The 20,389-nt window shown below is 43.1% G+C and overlaps 1 protein-coding gene and 1 long non-coding RNA gene across 4 annotated transcripts in view; one reads left to right on the forward strand and one right to left on the reverse strand.

Moving 5' to 3' along the window:
• PALM2AKAP2 (PALM2 and AKAP2 fusion) overlaps positions 1-20,389 on the reverse strand; it is a 515,173-nt gene that overhangs the window by 197,382 nt on the left and 297,402 nt on the right. The window lies entirely within an intron of this gene.
• Positions 6,702-10,114, forward strand: LOC138988950 (uncharacterized). The gene is made up of 3 exons (XR_011465220.1): positions 6,702-6,822; positions 7,326-7,717; positions 9,490-10,114. It is a non-coding gene; the product is annotated as an uncharacterized lncRNA (long non-coding RNA).

The raw sequence follows: 20,389 nt of genomic DNA on the forward strand, positions 1-20,389 counted from the left end.
CAAATCTAGGTCTCCCACAGCCCCCTGCCCCCTGACCCACAGCATAGACCATACCCCAGGGCCACAGGGGTCTCTGCGCAGACCCAGGAGTCTCTCCCTCCTTGGGAGCACTGCCCCTAAGACCAAGCCTGGGAAAGGCTGCCAGAATTCCAGACCCCACAGTCTAGGTCCTAACCATCTTCCCATTTATTCATTCATTCATTCATCCAATAAATATGAACTGGGTCCTCTCTATGTGCCAAATGCTGTGCCAGACCACTGCACTGGGACTATCACAGAGCAAAGAGCCAAGTCTGTGATTTCAGGAAGCTAATAGTCTAGTGATGGAGACGGATACACACATGTCCCTGCCTACTGCAGGAAGAGCCCCGTTTGGCCCACCAGGCACTTCAAACTCATGAATTTAAACACAACCATGTCAGCTTTCCCTAGGACACTCATCCTCAGCTCTCTGTTCCTGCCAGAACTTCCTTAAGCAAGGAAGCAAAACCCCTGAGGGGTTTTAAGACAGAGCTCCAAATCCTTTGGTATTTCTCCCTTCAAGACATGGAGCCCTCCTCTGTGTATGGACTAGCTTTCATGACTCACTTTTTTTTTTTTTTTTTTTTTTGTCCTTGAATATTTTAATGTTTAGGCATCCAGTCATTTGGCTTCATCACTCAGGACCATTATTAGTCGCCTGCACTTTTGTTTTGGATCAGTGATGACTCCTCTGCCCAATGTGAAATGTGTCCACCCTTTCTCTGGATTTCTTATTCAACAACAAATTACCAACAATCATTTGAGTCACAGGCACTTTGCTGGGCTCATTCACATACTTTTCAGATCTCCAAAGAAGAAAAACCTTTTACAAGGTGTAGAAATGGAGGCCAAAGTACAATGCTATGCATGGGAGTTTCCTGCCCAGTGAAGGGTAGAGTTGGGATTTCAGCCCTGGCATTTTAAATCTAAGACCAGTGCAACCCTCATGGACACAGCTTCTTTTCATTTCAAAATACATATTGGGTCACTTTTTCTTTCATTTCTATTTTGTGAGAACATTTAAGATCTAGTCTCTTAACAACTTTCAGGTATATAACTATTTTTGGATTATATACTCTCTCTACATATATAATGGCTTCCCAGGTGGCTCAGTGGTAAAGAATACACCTGCCACTGCAGGAGACTCAGGAGAAGCAAGTTCAATTCCTGGGCTGGGAAGATCCCCTAGAGGAGGGCATGACAACTCACTCCAATATTCTTGCCAGGAAAATCCCATGGACAGAGGAGCCTGGCAGGCTACAGTCCATGGCTGAGCACACACACACTCGCAAATGTATATAATAATCATTTCCTATAATCACCATGCTGTGTGCCAGAGCCCGACTTGCTTCTAAAGACTAGAAAGTGGCAGAAGTGACACTGAGTGACTTTAGGCTACGTTAGAAAAGGTGACACAGCTTCAGCCTGGCTCTCTCTCTGGGGATACCTGTTTTTGGAACCCAGCTACTGGACTGTGAAGAGCCCCGTGCCACTTGCAGAGGTCACAGGTAAAATTCTGGCTGACAGCCCCAGTTTGAGGTCCCAGGGCACGGCAAAGCAGGAGGGAGCTTCAAGATGAGTAAGCCCCAGCTACCATAAGATCCTGAGCAAGAACCGCACAGCTGAATTGAGTGAGACAATAGTAACAATAACAAAGACAATAATGGCGGTAATATTAACAAATACTTGTTTTAGTTTTAAGCTACTAGCTTTGGGTGATTTGTACTACAGCAGTGGAGAAGGCAATGGCACCCCACTCCAGTACTCTTGCCTGGAAAATCCCATGGACGGAGGAGCCTGGTAGGCTGCAGTCCATGGGGTTGCGAACAGTCGGACACGACTGAGCGACTTCCCTTTCACTTTTCACTTTCATGCATTGGAGAAGGAAATGGCAACCCACTCTGGTGTTCTTGCCTGGAGAATTCCAGGGACCGGGGAGCCTGGTGGGCTGCCGTCTATGGGGTCACACAGAGTTGGACACGACTGAAGTGACTTAGCAGCAGCAGCAGCAGTGGATAACCAAAACAGTCCTCGGTCCTGGAAACGTCGATGGACCTCGATTCCTTTACAGCCTTGCTGCTCAGCATGGCCAGTGGGCCAGCAACATGGGACCATCTGGGGCCCTGTTAGAAATGCAGAATCTAGGACCTTCCCTGGGCTTCCCAGGTGGTACAAGTGGTAAAGAACCCACCTGAAATGTGGGAAACCCGGGTTCAATCCCTGGGTTGGGAAGATCCCCTGAAGGATCCACTCCAGTATTCTTGCCTGGAGAATCCCATGGACAGAGGAGCCTGGCGGGCTACAGTCCATAGGGTTGCAAAGAGTAGGACACGACTGAAGCCACTTAGCATGCAGGCAAGGACCCTGTCCCCTACCTCCTGAACCCCAAACTGCCTTTTCACAAGATTACCAAATGTTTCACAGGCATGCAGGAGTTTAAGTAATCTAGCTCTGCAATATCTCTTTTTGAAGGATATTATTTTGAAGCAATGCTTAAAAAATGAAAATACAAAAAATAACATAACCCACTCTAGCATACCTACCACCTAGAGCTGACAGATAATAGTAAGCATATATTCTGTACTGAACGCTATTTTAACTACAAATATTAACTCATCCAACCTTCATGACAGCCTCGTGAGAGAGATGCTGCTAGATCACTCATCCCTATGTTATAGATGAGGAAACCAAGGACAAATGATTAGGGGAGGTACTCAAAGGTCATGCAACTTGTAAGCAACAGAGCTGGTGTCTGAATGCCCTGGCTTCAGGGCTAAGTTATTCTTTTTTAGACACTGAACACTCTGCCTCCTCCTCCCTGTCCCCCTGTATGTTAAGTCTATCAGATCTCCCTTGATCAGACCGCTAATTCATCCCTTCCTTTTTGCATGACAGTCATCCTACTTTATCTAGCAGTGGCCCCTAACTGGCCTTCCTGTCTCATTCTCTGTCTCTAGGTGTTCATTTGGCAAACTGTGGCTCTGACCAGAAATCTTCGATCTTTCCCCCCAGGATTGTTCAGAGGAAGGCCCACAAACTCCTATAACAACCAGATAGGTCAGGTCAATGAGGGACACAGCTGTCGTGTAAGACATTGGGGAGGGACACAGCTATAGAGTAAGATGTTGGGGATTGCAGCCAGGCTCACCCCGGATGTTTTCGAGCCTGGGAGCAAGCACACAAATAGAGGCCCACATTCAAACTGTCTCAGTACTTAAAAGTTGGAAATCAAGCTCAAAATTAGTAAAGAAACTGCATTCTCTCCTCCTAAGTTGGCAAATACACTTCATACTGACTCTGAAGGTCAAGTTCATGTGTTCTCAGGTTCCTAGGAGTGCCCTGTTGAGACTTAGAGGTGCCCAGTGAGATCCTCTGGCCTGTTATGCATGGTCCCTTTTCTCCTTACTCCCCGCCTTTGTCCTGCAACTCTAGGGGCATTGCAGCCAGGGCTGGACAGCCCAGCCTGAACATCAAAGTTCTATCCACACACACTGTGCCCCCAACACAATCTGCTTTCCCTTGGTACACCCCTCAGCCATAGGGAAGGGGCCCATGGAAGTGAGCTTGGCCCTTTTGGCAGAGAATTCTGAGTCCTGGTATCTAAAGCACAGCCTAGAGACGAGGGGTGGTACAGGCCAGTCCCCTGGGCCTCAAAATGTCTCCCCTCATGGGAAAGGGTTTAACCAGAGCAAGGCCTTATTAAAACCAAGGGCTCAGGACAAGGACTCCCCTCGATTGGGTCTAAGGTGGTACCAATCACGCCTCATCCAAAGGAGGTAACTGGCCTCATCTCCAGCTGATTCTTGCCTCCTGGGAACGTCCAGTATGGCTAGATCTTCTGCTTTTTCAAGAGGAGAAGAAGAAATTGTGGAATTTGTTGGTTGTAAATTCAAATTTAAACCAAACCAAACAAAATATCTTTGTATGAGTCAATAAAATAAAGGCCAAACACAATACAGCCACAGGCCTGGTCCTGAACTCTCAGTTGCAACTTCTTCCTTGAGGAACACCCTGTCCCCCAACACTGGCCTCAAGCCACTTCTTCCGCTGCACATCCTCCCACTCGTTGGGCGCCTTTGTTCCACCAAAACAGAGGAGCAGACAGCCTCCACTTCCCCCCATGGGCTCTTTGATCAACAAGTTCCTTCTGCCTTGAATGCCCTCCCAGGCTCTCATCCTTGCGTACTGACAACCACACTCATTCTTTAAGGGCAAATGCAAACCCAACTCCTTCAGGTTGTCTGCCTTGATGACTCCTGGAATTCTGGATCAGGAGACCAGAGAATGAACTCTGGCTCTGAGTTTTAGACAAGTCACCAGTGCTCTGAACCTCCTATGTAAAATAGGGGCACATTTCTACTGATCTCGAAGAGCTACTTCTTAAAAAAATTAGTAAGTTATATTAAAAAGTGTAGTACAGTTCAGGGTATTTCCTCAGTGTTCAGCAAATGCTAGGAGAATAGGAAATTTGAGTAACTGCAAACGTTTTTTGTAAAGTATTAGGCAATTCTGGGGGCTTCTCAGTGGCACAGTGGTAAAGGATCTGTCTTCCAATGCAGGAGACACAAGAGGTGTGGGTTCGATCCCTGGGTCAGGAAAATCCACAGGAGTGGGAGTAGCACATGGAGTATTCTTGCCTGGAAAATTCCTTATACAGAGGAGCCTGTTGGGCTACAGACCATGGGGTCTCAAAGAGCTGGACACAACTGAGCACAAGCACAGAGTATGAGACAGTTTTTTAAGTTTCAGTGGGCCATATGGCTTCCTTCCCTAGACAGTGTATAAATACATGGGCAGAGATGAATTCTAATAAAACTTTATTTACAAAAACGGACAAAGGGCCGGATTTGCTCCCCAGGAATAATGGTTCCTGATCCCTGTTTCTTACCATTCCTAGGGTTTGCTCTCTAATTCTCAAGGCTGTAGTTACTACTCCTACCAACAGCTAATAGTTTAACTCTGCTTGTGATTTCCAGGCAGTGTCCAAAAACACTTCACAAGAGATGTAATGCTCATCACCACTTTATGTATAAAGGAACAGAGGGACAAAGAAGTGGCAGCTGGGCTCAGAACTCTGAGCCCCCGTGCACCATGGGTTCAGGTCCCGGGCAGCACCTCCACTGTCTCGTGTGAGTTTCTTGATGGTTGTTGGATGAACGTACATCTGCAAAGGTCTTTAAGTCACCCTCCTCCCTCTCGTGTGCTGTCCATGGTAATTATAACTACTGAACACCCCCAACAATGCATCTTCTCTGGCGACAACTGTGAGCAGCAGGCAAATGGCACAAGCCAAGAGCCAATGTCCTCTGTTGAGTCTCTAGCTGGCTAAGAAGTACCGGGTCTGAGAATGTTCTGCTTTCTGTCTAATTCTTCCTTTTTACTGAGTGCCCGTAGTGATATGGAACTAATTATAAATGGCAAAGAAAAAAGGAAGTGATTTGATGTGATGGTGGACTGTCCATAGCCCTCTGACTCGTATCAGTCTATCTGGAGAAAGGGCTCTCGCTGTGCCTGGAGTGCTGTGTCTACAACACTGTGTCCGTATCCCAGGAACTGCCAAAGGATCAATGGAAGGAAAGGCCAGTCTTGGGTGTAGGGATGCTGACCAAGCAGAGATGCCCATCTGCATGTTGGAGGTAGTGTGACCATACACTTTACCATCCCAGCTGTAACACTACTGAGAATGAGGCTGGGAAAACACATCCAAAGTGGGACATATGGTCACTCTGGTCGAAGAAAGATTTCTAATTGGCCACTGGTGAATGTTTTGTGCCGGGCAATACCTATGTCCTAGAACAAAGAGCAACTGGCCCTACTGCTCATTCTGGTCCTTTTTCTCAGTGATGACACCATGACCCATTCATTCATACCCTGTGATTATTACTGTGCTAAACTGGAGGAAAATCAAGGAAAAACAGGCCTGGTTCCTAGGAGTATGTCTTGGTTATTGGTTCTAAAGAGTTAGTCTGTAGTCCTTAGAGTTAAAATTGGCTCTTGCAACCTGACACACTACAGCAAGTCTACTATGGGTTTAATGCTTTGTTTGTAATGTAAGTTTCTGGGTGATTTTCACCTATGTGTTTTAAAGAATTTACATACTACTTAAGCATGTCTATGCCTAAGCATGTACAGTGGGCACATCGTGCAATGCACAACTCAAAGAGCACCATTCACACCATCCTCTATGTGAATGGAGCCCTCTAGGATTATGCAGTGAGCAATCTGAACGACCATACACAGTAGTCCTGCTGGGAAACTCTAGTCCCATTTTCTATCAGCCCGAACCGGTGTACTGCAGCAGCCTAATCCTTACAGAGCTGGACATCCTCAGGATGATGTGACTGTCTGCTTGCCCAGCCACTGCTAAAGTACTAAGCCCTCACTCACCTACATACCCTTGTCCTGCGAGGCACAAGAAAACTATTTTGTCTGTGCTCTGCTTTAAACTTTTCTGGAAACTGCTGATTTAAGTTCAGTCTCTCCTCTTGCCTGAAAAGAGAAGACCCATGGCTGTCAGCACAATACCAAGCTTCTTTCTTACTGACCAGGAGAGGAAAACTAAAACAAAAATTCTCCCCATTTTTTTTTTTTTTTAACAAAGACTCCTGCCCCGTGCTTCCCACTGAGATTTGGGAGCCAAGAATTAGTTGGCATTAAATCTTCATTTGTGTTTTCAACCCACAGTCAGTAAGTCTGTGTCTCAAGATGAAATCAACAGATTTCAAGAGAAGAAATGCTAATCCTGATCCATTTCTGGAGCTAGAAAATGAGTCTTTGGCTACGTGAATACAGAAGGCCCAGGTAAAGGCACGGCCACGTAGATGGACACAGGAGTTCAGAGGAAGGCTGGCAATGAGGGGCCAGAGGCAGGTGCAGGGGGCAGAATGAGACGAAGGCATTCCAGCTGGGTTGAGCTCGATGACCAAGACTTCCCAAATGTGGGGAGGAAAGGGCCTATCTAGGTGTGTCTGAAACAGTATGAGTAAAGCTGGGTGAGAATGTGGCCAGTGGAGGGTGGTGGAGGACTCCTTTGGTAAAAATGCAAATTTATGTTAGTAAGCAAGGGGACCCAAAGTTTGGTGGAGAACAGAGATGGAGGAGAAGATGTCACATTTTAGCAAATTTTGAATTTCAGAGAGAAGGATTCTAGAAGGAAAGGGTAAAGGGGGAATTCTCTGTTTTATTCAGCCGGGAGCTGGGTGCCTTGGTGATGATGAATGTTTCTATATATGCAATGAAGGATTTCATTACCCAGCCACGGCTTCAGGAAATAATCTGAGAATTCTTACTTCTCCTTTGGGCAGCCAGAAAGGGGAATTCTCTCCTGGGACATGAAAAGACTTCAAACCAAACTGTCCTCAGCCAAGCTTCAGCCAACGAAACTTGTTGAACTGGAACTTCCTTGACTGGCTTTTAATCTATTGCTTCTGAAGCTCTTTGCATCAACACCAATCTGCCTGTGCTTAAACAGTCTTTGGTATACTGTAGAACACAAAGGCTAAGAGCCTGTGCCCTAAGAGACAGAGTTGTCAAGGAGCAGAACTTGGTTATTGATTTCAAATCCTATTACACTGGACACTCAGCTTTGGAGCACAAGAGAAGGCGTTCCTAATTCACCCAGAGCGAAGCACCGTCATTCTGTTGCTCCAATCCTTAAGGTTCCCATGAAGAAACCATCTAGAAGAGATAGGCAGTGGTATGTATCTGCTGCCCTCAACTCCCTGTAGATTCCAGGTGTGTCTTTACCAATCCTCCAGAGTTTTCTGGATCCGGAAAGAGAGGGGCACATGGATGTCAGGCCCCTGATAAGGCCAGTCTGTTTATATTTTTTAAATGGAATCCAAATTCTTCTTTTCAACCATGATGAACCATTCAGTTCAGTTCAGTTCAGTCGCTCAGTCGTGTCCAACTCTTTGCAACTCCATGAATCACAGCACGCCAGGCCTCCCTGTCCTTCACCAACTCCCGGGGTTCACTCAGACTCACATCCATTGAGTCAGTGATGCCATCCAACCATCTCATCCTCTGTCGTCCCCTTCTCCTCCTGCCCCCAATCCCTCCCAGCATCAGAGTCTTTTCCAATGAGTCAACTCTTCGCATGAGGTGGCCAAAGTACTGGAGTTTCAGCTTTAGCATCATTCCTTCCAGAGAAATCCCAGGGCTGATCTCCTTTAGAATGGACTGGTTGGATCTCCTTGCAGTCCAAATAAGTCTTGGTAAATCAGGTATCTGCCCACTGAATTTCACACACAGGAAAATGGCTACTGGTTTTCCACTGGGCTTGGAAAGGCCCTGGAGCAAGGCGGTGATGGGGGATTTGCCCAGGGACTCCTAGGGCCAGGCCAGGGCTGCAGAGGATTGTCTATGTGTTGGCTTTTAAAGGCCAGGGATTTTGGCATCTTTTAGAAAAAACACTTCCGGACACGACTGAAGCGACTTAGCAGCAGCAGCAGCAGCAGTTTGATGTTTTTTTCTTTTCTTTCATTATAGAGAAATGTCTTTGATGTTGACATCCACCTAGAATGTCACTCACAGTCCTCTTAACAGTCATCCAGTAAAATTACTCATTTTTTACATGAAAAAGTTGGGGCCAAAAGAGGAAAAAGGATTTCTTCTAAGTCACATAGTAAATGGCATATCTAGGAGAGAGCCCAGACCCGGGTCCCTCACACTCCAAATGCCAATTCTATCATCTCATGTTTTTATTGTTTTAAAAACAGACCCAAGAACTTAGAATTCAGGGGTTTGGTTGATAATTATTAGTAGTATTGTGTTGTACATTTTACAAGCTGAATTGCTCAAACAAATGGGAGAAAGAGAAATAAACATTCAGAAATCTATGCTAGATTGAGGCCTCTAGTTTCATTTCATTTTTTTCTTGACTTAATTTCTCTATTTTTCTCAGCTGCCTTTTCTCCCTACAACCTTCCTCACTTTTCTTTTGTAATGAGAGAGAAAGGAGAAAGGAAAAGCAGAAAGAAAAGACTTTAAAACATTCCCAGTAGGATTCCTACAGTATAGGTATTATTCTCCTTTCATGAAAGGAGAGGAAACTAAGACTTGTTGAACTGAAGTAACTTGCCCCCAAATAGGAGAAGGCAATGGCACCCCACTCCAATACTCTTGCCTGGAAAATCCCATGGATGGAGGAGCCTGGTAGGCTGCAGTCCATGTGGTCGCTAAGAGTTGGGCACGACTGAGCGACTTCACTTTCACTTTTCACTTTCATGCTTTGGAGAAGGAAATGGCAACCCACTCCAGTGTTCTTGCCTGGAGAATTCCAGGGACAGAGGAGCCTAGTGGGCTGCCATCTATGGGGTTGCACAGAGTCGGACATGACTGAAGCGACTTGGCGGCAGCAGCAGCAGCAGCAGCCCCCAAATCACCAAGCTGACCAGTGACAGACTTGGGACTTGATTTTGATTCAGATGCCAAAGCATACTTTTTTTTTTTTTGCTTGGTTTGCAGAGTTGAGACAAGGATTCCAGCCTGGACCACTCCTGCCTGCTCTGGGATCTTTTGTGCTGTGGTTTCCAACCCTAACTGCCCATGAGAATCACTTGGAGCCCTTTAATAAATGCCCCAGGCCTCATCCATACCAATTAGATTGGAATCTCTGAAGTGGGGCCCTAGTATAATTATATTTTTAAGAAGATGTTCCAGTAATGTGCAGCAAACAAGAAATGAGGACCAGAGAACATGGTGCTTTCTGAGAGGATTAATGAACTTTTTGAGGTCAATTCATCCTACAGTTGGGAGAGAACCTTGTGTCAAAAGCAGACTCATTCAATAGAGAAGAAAAGAGAAGAAGGGAAGAGGGAAAAGGGCAGGGCAGGGGAGGGATGGGAAAGGAAGGGAAAAGAAAAAGAAAGTTAAGATGTCCACGAGTGATTCTTTCTCCATTAAGTTCTGCTCATTCTCCAGTGCTCAGTCAGTTTTGCAGCCTCCATCGACTACATCCCTGACTCAACAAGAGTTAATCAAGAGGTCTGCTGAGCAGGAGTGGGCTTACTAGAGCTCAGGAGAGGTACTGAAGCTGAAGGCCAGAAAGCCTTACGGCGGAGGCAGCCACTGGGCCCATGTACTTGTCTATTGCATCACTTTCCTGCTCTATCTGGAAATTCACATCTGATTGTGCAACTTCACTCAAGAAAGGCAGAAGGAGCCCAATTAGATCTGATCCCTATCAGTGCAAAACTGCTTATGCCGGAGACAGCTCTAACTGGAACAGATGTTACTTTTGTTTGTTTAAATGATGGAGAGCTTTCCTGGAGAGTTTTAAGTTTGCTGCTGATGTGTTCAATTCATTCCTTGTAAAAGGAATGGCGTGATGGGCACCTGGTAAAACAGAAAGAATCTGAGGTCATCCCAACTTGGGCTTGAATTCCAGCTCTGTGCCTCTGCTCTTATTTCCTGTTGCTTTGAACAAGTCACTTTGTATTTCTCATCCTGATCTTCAAAATGAGAAACTGGGATTTTTTTAGGGAATGCAATGAAGGAAGGCAGTGCTTCCAAAATTTTAGGGGGTATATGTGCTGTATCACTTCAGCCATGTTGGACTCTTTGCAACCCTATGGACTGTAGCCAACCAGGCTCCTTTGTCCCTGGGACTGTCCAGGCAAGAATACCAGAGTGGGATGCCATGCCCTCCAAAGGAGTATATAAGATGGCATTAAACAACACTGAACCACACAGTGAGACAATGATTATGGTTTTCACTATCTTTCATGCCATCTGATTATATCAAACAGATGGGGGTATAGTCTCTAATCTGGCTATTCCTCTCTTTAACAATGAAAGAGTTGGTCTCAGGTAACTGTATATGTTATTAGGCAACTGTGTGCAGCTGAAACTTAATAATGCTGATTTATTGTTTCAACAGTTGCTTTTATGGCATGTGCTACCTACTTGGAAGTGAAAGCATTAGTTGCTCAGACGTGTCCAACTCTTTGCAGCCGCATGGACTATAGCCTGAGAGGCTCCTCTGTCCATGGGATTCTCCAGGCAAGAATACTGGAGTGGGTTGCTATGACCTTCTTCAGGGGATCTTCCTGACCCAGGGATCGAACCCAGGTCTCCTGCATTGTAGGCAGATTCTTTACTTATCATAGGGTGACAAAGTTACCTTTTAAGTAAAAAAAAAGTGGTTAAAAGAGTAAATGATGGTTCACAGGTGGTACACACAGAGGACAGAAATAAGGTGATACCAAAAGTCCAAGTTTAGGAAAAACTGAGCTAAAGTATGAGACAGCATCTCATATCATGCCTCTGAATAGAGTAAGATTTAGTCAGTCTTCCAGAGAAAGAAGACATGACTGAATTGCTCCTTGTACTCTGATTTGAAATAAGCTCTTTAAGAGAAAGAATATGAGTCTGCATATTCTGACGGATGAACAATTCACACTGGCTATACGATTTATGTCACCTCTGGGTTGTTCTTGGGTTGACTTAAGAATCCTGGCCTTAAAAGGGTAAGTCTGCTGCTCATATTTTCTATACTTGGTGACTCTGAAGTGGGAAAAAAAAAAGTTGGAAAATGTAATTTATCATCTTATATTAAAAAGAAAATACACTGATTTTTGATGACAAGCTCTGAGAGAAAAGATCCATATTTCATCAGGTCTTTGAAATGTCAAATTTTCTACTGATTATTATGCTTAGTAAGATAAGAAAGTGAAAGTTAAAGACTATTACTATTCTGTGACCACATGATCTCAGGAGCACAATAAGAGACTAAGGATTAGGAGGGAAAAGAAAATCACATTTAAACTTAAACACATATGGCCTTTGCATCTTGTTACTTTTTCCTAGGAAGGGATACAAAACCCCAGAAATAGTCAATAGTTGTTGACTACAACAATTTTTATTTTTCATGAATGCAACTATCAACCATAAGACATGATACCACAAAGTTCTGAAAACGTGACATGATTCATTTAGCCTAAGAAACAGAGAGTAGAATAATCTATATACTAGAAGTTGTCATAGGAAATGAATTTTTTCTTTCCTCTTGAGTGGTAAATGAGTTCACCAGCCTTGGGATAATCTATTATTATAAAGTCACGTGGGTCCTTCTGGTAAAAAGCACAAGCATCAAATTCTGATATTGGCTTTCTGCTTATGGGCTGTTCAAAATTTTTAAATGCTTCCATCAAATTCAAATCCAAACCTAGTGCAAAACCTTATTTTTCCAAAGGAGTTCAGAAGTTCAGCTCTGATTCTGGCTCTGCCATCTCCCTTTAGGTAAGTCTTATCTGGGAACCAGCCATAAAATGAGTAGGTTATGGTAGATTCCCTACCATACATCAACAGGTGCCAGGCAGGTACTATACGCAAAGGAAACTGGCCAAGAGTAAGGTAATAGGAAGTAGGGGTGGGGATGGTGAGCAAGAGAGTGTGACTCCTCTGAAGGAGGCAGCCACCATCAGATCCAGGTACTTGTCAGCCAGGAAAAGAGGCCCACGGTTGACAGACCCTCTGAAATGTCAAGAGAAGCTGGAAATCCATCGCTGAAATCACACTCCTCTTAATTTATTATTATTATTATTGGCAGTGAATTAAAAATGGTTTTAAAACATGATGCAGGCAAAACCAACGTAACCACAGGTTATAACCAACATAACCACAGATTCAGCCGGTGGCTAACCATTTAGTGACTTCTGCATTAGATGATCAACCTGAGCTCTCATAGCCTTAAGTTCTAAATAGCAAAGTTAGGCTTTTGTGTGATGTCCATATAGTGGAGGATTTGACACTGTTTGAGAAAAATGGAAGAGGATCTGGGTTGTTGGGGAGACAGTGTGTTCTACCGGTGGTTGCAGAAGGCTGATACAGCAAGAGGTATTGCACAGTGCCATAGAACACTGTTCCTCTAAGCTCTTACAACAGGGGCAAAATAATAACAACATTAACAACAACAACAAAACCTCCTTTGCTTGTTTGAAAATGGACACGCCACTCCTAGATTTTAAATATTGTTCATCCTTTTTATGAATGGGGAAGGAAAAATGTCAAGCAGAACAAGAGGACTCCAAACAACCAGGTAGACAAACAGATAAGCCTGACTGCTTTCCTTTAGGGAAGGAAGTGCTGCACAGACACCTCCCATCCTCCAGAGGGCAGTGTTATTACTGAGCCGTTGCTTGAGTAAAGGTACAAAGTAAGGACTGGTGCCATTTATGTCTTTTTTTTTTTTTTTTTGCATAGATGGCTCTGTTATCCAAATCCTTCTGTATCCAGTTTCAGCTGTATCTCCACACCACTCTAATAACAAGAGCTTTCTGTGTGTCTGAGCCTGAAACTTGTTCCCCAACCTCCATTCTAATTTTTAGCTCTATATTGAGCAACATCCTTACTGTCTCCTTGACTCAGTTTCCTCATGTATTAAGGAGAATATTAGCAATGTCTACCTCAAAAGGTCGATGTTACATTAAAGGAAATCCTATCTATCCAGAGGAAATGCCTAGTTTTAAGTACAGAACAATGTTCCCTTCCAAAGTTCTTTCCTCATCTAAATTCCTCCTGCTATAGAGTTTATCTGCTAATCTTTTGCCCTCCATGATGGGAAATGATCTCTGATCTAAAAGAATTATTAGGTTGAATTATATGGAACTGTCACCATTCCACATTATTGATTTATTAAATGGCGACTTCATATGGTTCAATATAATATGTCACAAACCCAGTGGTGGAAAAGCAGCTTCCTTTTCATACTGGTTCTGAAACACATCTGAACAGCTTATTATGTTTACATTTGAGAAAAGTAGAGGAACAGACACTTTCTCATCACAAGTAAACTTCATTCGTTATCCACTTCCTGCTTACAGAGTGCTTTGTGTAAATATAACTTCCCTTAATTCACAGCAACACTGGGGAATGGATATCAGCACACTACTCAGCATGTCACTGTGGATATGCCCTGGAGTTAGGGGTGTATAACGGTCCACCGTGGTTCCAGCCTTTTGTTTAACAAGTTTTTCAATTAACAAAAAGAATAATGTCAAGAAACCCTTGCCATTCACTGTGGAAGATAGACTAGATAAGATGTGGTTCCACAAACACTGGGATCAAATGCATAGATGCCCGGGGACCACACAGATCTCATATGCCCGGTGCGCTTCCGACAAGGACAAAAGGTCCTTGCGCTTCTTTAACTTCTATTGGCTGAAACTCTTGTTAATTTCAGCTTGGTAGTCTGAGGCACCATTCCAGTTTCAATCCTGAGTTACTTTCCAGGCATAAAGACACACACAAAAAAACAAAAAAATACCCAGAAAAATCTACCACAAAACCCAACAGATGAGAACAATGAATTTCGTTTATTTCATAGCCTCAAAGAAAACAACTGTGACAATTCTGCAGGTGTCATCAGGCCTGTCCTTTGTTCATTCTTTCATGCAATAACTTTTTAACTTTTCAGTGAGTTCCTACTATGTGCCAGGCTCTGTCTGAGGCCAGGGTCAGCAAACTACCTGCCTGAGGGCCTATTCTGGCTCCCAGTCTGTTTTGGTAAATAAAGTTCATGCAACATAGCTACACTCATTCACTTACACGTTGTGTATGGCTGCTTCCTGGTGGAGCTGAGTAGTTGTGATGAAAATCATGTGACCCACAAAGCCAGAGTATTTACTCTCTTGCCATTGACATGAATAGTTTGCTGACTCTATTCTAAAGAAAGAGGATATAGCATTAAAGAAGAGAAACAAAGTCCCCAGGTATCTTAAGAGGCTCCTGTTTAGAAGACTGCTGGATGAACACTTACTACTTAAACTAAGGGGCAGACCGAGCTTGACCCATGGGATCAAAGTCAGTGCCATTGCTGAGGGCTTATAAGGAACAAGAACAGGGGTGACAGGTGTGGCGACAGATGTGCAAGAAGGGGTTAGAGAGAGGATTAGTTAATGTGGAAACCAGCTGGAACAGGCAGGCCCCGGGATTCCCACTGAGAGGTCCCCAAACACATGGCTGGGTTAGATGGAGTATGTATCAGAATCACCTGGAGACATCACTAAACAGGCAGGCTACTGGGCCCCACCCCAGAATCTAGACTTGAGTCCCTGAGGTGTGGCTAAGCTTCTACATTCTTAGCAGATGCCACCGGGTGATGCTGAAGCAGGTTTAGGTTTGAAAAGCACTGGATTAGTGTGGAGTTTTAGTGAATGGTTGGAGGTGCTCCCCACGAGGTCTGGCCTGAAGTCTGCTCGTGGCAGGTGAGAAGGGGGAAAGAATGTGGGCACAGACACACAGAGGTAGATGCAGTGAAAAGGCAGTTTATTGTCTATTAACACTGTACAGAGGAACAGAGAGAAGCTACAAGTACAGCATCGGCTGTTGCTGGCAGTGTTATTTCTGAAGTCAGCTTTTGTTTTGTTTTTCATCTGAAGGAGACAGAACAGTCAAAGTACACTTCAGGTTACAAAGTACAGCAGCTAGTCCAGCAAGTCTAGTTCAGAGTAAGCACGACAGTCTCCCGCCCCACCCATCCCACCCCCAACCAACCACAAAATGGATATATTTACAGAGATGTCACTCACCACGAGTGAGCTGCTAAAGCTGAACATTCCAATCAACAACCTACATTCACTGAAAAGCTGCAGCAGACACAACATTTTCTCGAACCCCTGTGTGATGGGATTAAGTCAGGAGCTTGAGAGGAGGAATGAATGCTCCAGGACTCCACCAAGGAGAGAACGCTTTCCAATTACCAGAGTGGGATGTCACAGAATTGGAGTTGGAGCTGCACATAGAATAGTTGAGATCAGGCATTGCCCGGTGGCCTCTTTGTACATAAAGACATGTTGCACAACCGAGTGACTGGATGTCTCCCTGACCACCTCATCTTGAAACTGAGAGGGTCCCATAGTAACAAGAGGCTAAGGGCACACTGGCTCTCCCTACCACTCTCAGGCAGTTACACAGCTCTTTCATTTTTGAAGTTGTTGTCATGACAGCACGGTTCACAGATGGACTTGAGTTGGGCCTGTTGGAGGGATTCTGACAATGGAAAAACTAAAATGATTTGTCTGGGAACCAGAGGGGTTATTTTTCTTGGAAAGGAGAGTGTTTAGGACCCTGCCTTATTGGAAAAAATGGATCTTGGTCTTTTAGGGTAGCAGAAAATGACTCCATCCTAGGAAAGGATGCTTCCTGGGAGAAGAGTCTAAGAGGAGAAGGGAGCAGATGCTGAGGCTTGACCTCTGACCCCTGGTGTGAGTCAGAGGAACAGGTGTGAGTGAAGATATTCATGAGCCTGAGTATGACTGTGACGGGAACTCAAGAACTTTGGTAGAAAATTAAGGAAAAAATCTAAGAACTCTAAAAATTCATTATCTCCTTTGTGGATGGATAAGAATAATCCTTTCCAGTCTCTACTTAACTCTGGAAATAAGATGCAGCCTCGTTGATATTTACAAGGCCAATAACATTTGGTAGTTTCATACTGTTGGTTTATACATTCATGTATATTGTGTACATTATGCAGATGGCCAGATGCCTCTGACTCACCATTTCACATAAATAACTCAAATGTACCATAGTATTATAAGTGGTCCCTTAACCTCACAAGTCGCAATTACTCCTTAAATATGTGAAAGAGTTAGACTTTGATAATTGCTGGGCTTGGCTTTCATTTAAAACAGCTATCTCCTTCCAAAAGATCATTCTACATTATTAAAGGTGTGGCCCAGAGAGCTATCAAGCTGTATAACAGGTTATCTAATGACAGGTAGAAAGTTTGATCGTACAACCTAGATCTGCTGGTGTAGGGGCAGGTCACAGGACCTCTGCTCATGCCTCCCAAGGTCTGGGCTAGTGTTACAGAACTCACTAGAAAGTTACCTTAATGGAATAGAGAAATAACTCAGTCAATCAAGGGTGTTTTCAAAGTCAAGCTTCATAACTCATCTAGATTTCATTATAAAAATATTTTTCCTTAAAAAAATAAACATAAACTATTCCATTTCTATAACCACTCCCTATTCCCCTCTATACCACGCCACTCATCTTAGACTGCAATGAATGGCACACCCCTCAGGGAAGGCTCAATCACAACATGTGAGCCCACCTCATTCGCTTTGCTTTTTGAGGCTCTGCCGACTGTGCTTAGAAACAGGCGCCCAGATCTAGGTAGGGGGTCCACAAGTTCACCTCCCTTAAGATGGGAAGGACTGCAGGAGGTGACACCTTGCATGAGACCCACCCCAGGAATGTCAGAGTGGGAGAGTGCAGGCTCAGATGGGAAACGAGGAAGTGTTTGATTAGCAGACAGGCAGAAGCAATGCCCAAGCTCCGCCTACTTTATTCCCCCTGGGTCAGAACTGCAAGGTTCTGCCTCAGGCTCCTGGGAGGAAATTCACAGCTCTAAAGAATGGCTGGGCAGGGGTGGGGAAGAGAATGTTGTGCTCATACAGCTTTGGAATACAACCTGTGATTTTGAAAGGACAGAAAAGAACATAAACAGCGATGCTAAGGCAAACTTTCAAATGGCACATCAGAACTCATTTTTTTTGTCATTCATTTTGTTAACATCACAAGGCAGATACATTCTGTAAACATATATACCATACAGTACATTAACCATAGGAACACAAAAGCCACCCTGTCATTCATTTCTTTCTGTGTTTCTGTTCTTTTACTCCAGAAGGACTGCCTGAAGTCTAGAGGGAATTTTGTAGTTCATGAGATGTACTTTTCTTTTGATAAAAATGCAATGACTTGCAAAAAATAGCCCCAGGTGACTAGTAAGAGGCAATATGGGGAAAAGATGAACCTGTAGAAACTTAGAAAATAGTCACAAAATATAAAAAAGTCATTAATTTCAGGAAACATTTTGTTTCCCTGCTTAGTAAAAGAGAGCACTGAAAATTCTTTTATAAAAGTTAAGGCTGCCCAGATCTTTGATGCAGAAAGTCTGTGGTCCCCCCAAAATACACATGGTATTTTCACACTGACAGCAAGTTTTTTGTGTACAGTTCAGACCTTTTAGACTGGAGTGGAGAGGGGACACAGAGGCCTATTTAAGTCATATAAAAATTAAGGGGTGGTAGGATGAGGCTGATCCAAGGATTCCCCAGGGAAATTACCCCTGGAAACTTTCAGGATGTAATTTTTATTCTAGCCTTTCTATATTCAAATAATAAGTATTTTGGTTTCTATTAAAATGGGGATTATATTATGGAGTTTGCTGAAGCTATGAAAATATAGATATATAACAGCATTGTGCTCCTCATAAAAGATGGACTTTTCTTTTTCCCAAGAAAATGCAGGGAAGTTTTCCTGATAAGACCAGAAGAGGTCTTCACAATGAAGATGAACTGGTCCCAGGAATCCAAGATCTCATCCTGCTCATTACTTGGAGTTGTTTTGTGATATACACCATCATTCCATGTATGTGCTGGGTCATAATAATACTATCCAGTAACACAAGAGGTGCTTTCTGGTTCCTCATAATCAAGGTTCCTATACCTTGATTAATAAATTGAGGAGCTTCTAAAAGATTACATATCTACAGAGTTTCTGAAACTTATCTTTTAACCATGCTGAGAATTTTTGGTTTCAATGATGAATGTGCACACTGCAAAAGTACAACATAAAACTGTTTTTGCCTTGGAATGCTTTTTGTTGTAAACAAAGTAAAATTGCAGGAGATGAGAATATTCCCACAAGGTATGGGCCCTTTGGTGGGCTGAGCTCCACAAGTGGGTCTGGTAACAGAGATGGCTAAGCTTCTAGATTTTAAGCGAGAGCAAAAGTAAGTCCTCCATGCATATTTTGCCTGTGTTCGTCTGTGTTTTACACTGACAGAGTTATTTTTTTTTTTAAAGGAAGAACTGATTTAGTGATTCAGTTTTTGCCTCTATCACCGTATTCCCGCCACCTCTTTTGCTACTCACTGGTTCACTGGCATTAAATAAATGGTCATCATCAAGGGTGTTCTATGATCCCTTGAAATGAAATTCTGAACGAAGTGAAAAGAAATAAGCTGTTTTCAGACTTGGCCTCAACATTTTGCTCCAGAGATGATACTGTATCTCTAGGAAATTATATAGAGATATCTCCCCCCTTTTAAAAAAACTTACCCCTAACCAAATAAAAGTTTCCTTGCATTTAGGAAAAACACATTTATCACCAGAAAAAGTAAAATGGACTAGGTGAGAATCAGAAGCCGATACGCGTCATTAACATTTCAGAGTCAAATCAAATCAACTCTAGAATTTGTTTGTATTTTCTGAAAGCCTTTGGATAGTTTTAGGAAACCATGATTGGGGTTTGGCCAGAAAGGAATTCCTAATGTCTTGTCCTCTTTACTCTCAATATTAAATGATATCACTGGACACTGTCAAATCACTTTTAGAGGCAACTAATGTTGCTTATATAAGGAAAATAATATAATTGTAAGTAAATAAAGCACAGACTGAAAAAAGAAAATCCCCTTTCTTTTGTCCTATTGCACATCAAAGGGAAAACAAAAGTCAAGGGTATACAAGTCACCATGATTTTTCAGGATATGCAAGATTTATGTTTACCATTTTAACTCTAAAAGAATCTTTTAATTTCATGCCATTGAGAATCTATTTATAAGTAAATGAAATGTCCCTCCTTTCCCTCTTCCCATTTAAAAGGGTTCTATGATTTGGAAAGAAAGTCCAACTATGACCTCAAAAATGACCATGGTTTTATATTGATAGCTTTCTTACTGATTCTCTAATTAGTCTGGTAATGCAGATCAACACCCTGAATTTTTGAAGGGCGTGATGCCATACATCATGAAGTTTGTACAGAGACAATGCCAGCACCAGCAGGAAAGGTAGAATGTTGACAGTCACAATTCTGTTTATATATTCACTATGAAAGACAGTTCCTTTTTGCTGTAGATGCGATTATAGGTCTCATCCCATTAAAGAACTGGCTGACTCTGAATCCCCCACTGTGACAGGAAAACAAGGCAAGCTATACAAATATATATGCCATATTCAAACACATCTTCATTTTTTGTGGCCACACATCATTTTTCATAAAGGTAACACGTCTTACTTGAAAAACCACTTAAATCATAAGTTTCCCTAGTAAAAGCAGAGAATGAGTTTTAATTCATATAATCTGCTAATCCCTATACTAATTATTGATAAATGAGAGCACAGAATATCACTGGTCTGTTAGATCTCATGTGTGGTGTTGTAGTGAGAGGTACAGAAACTTTTCTTCATGAAAAACTAACTCACTGATGGGAGCTTAGGTCAGATCAGGGAATTATCTGTCCTGAGAGACTCTGGTTCTGTTTATCAAACAACACGCCCAAGGCTAAATTCTATCATTCCATTCACTAACTGTGCTTTTAAAAACTCATACTGAATAATCTTCATCCTCAAGT

This window comes from Bos mutus, chromosome 8 (genome assembly GCF_027580195.1).
Source record: "Bos mutus isolate GX-2022 chromosome 8, NWIPB_WYAK_1.1, whole genome shotgun sequence".
Classification (NCBI taxonomy): domain Eukaryota; kingdom Metazoa; phylum Chordata; class Mammalia; order Artiodactyla; family Bovidae; genus Bos; species Bos mutus.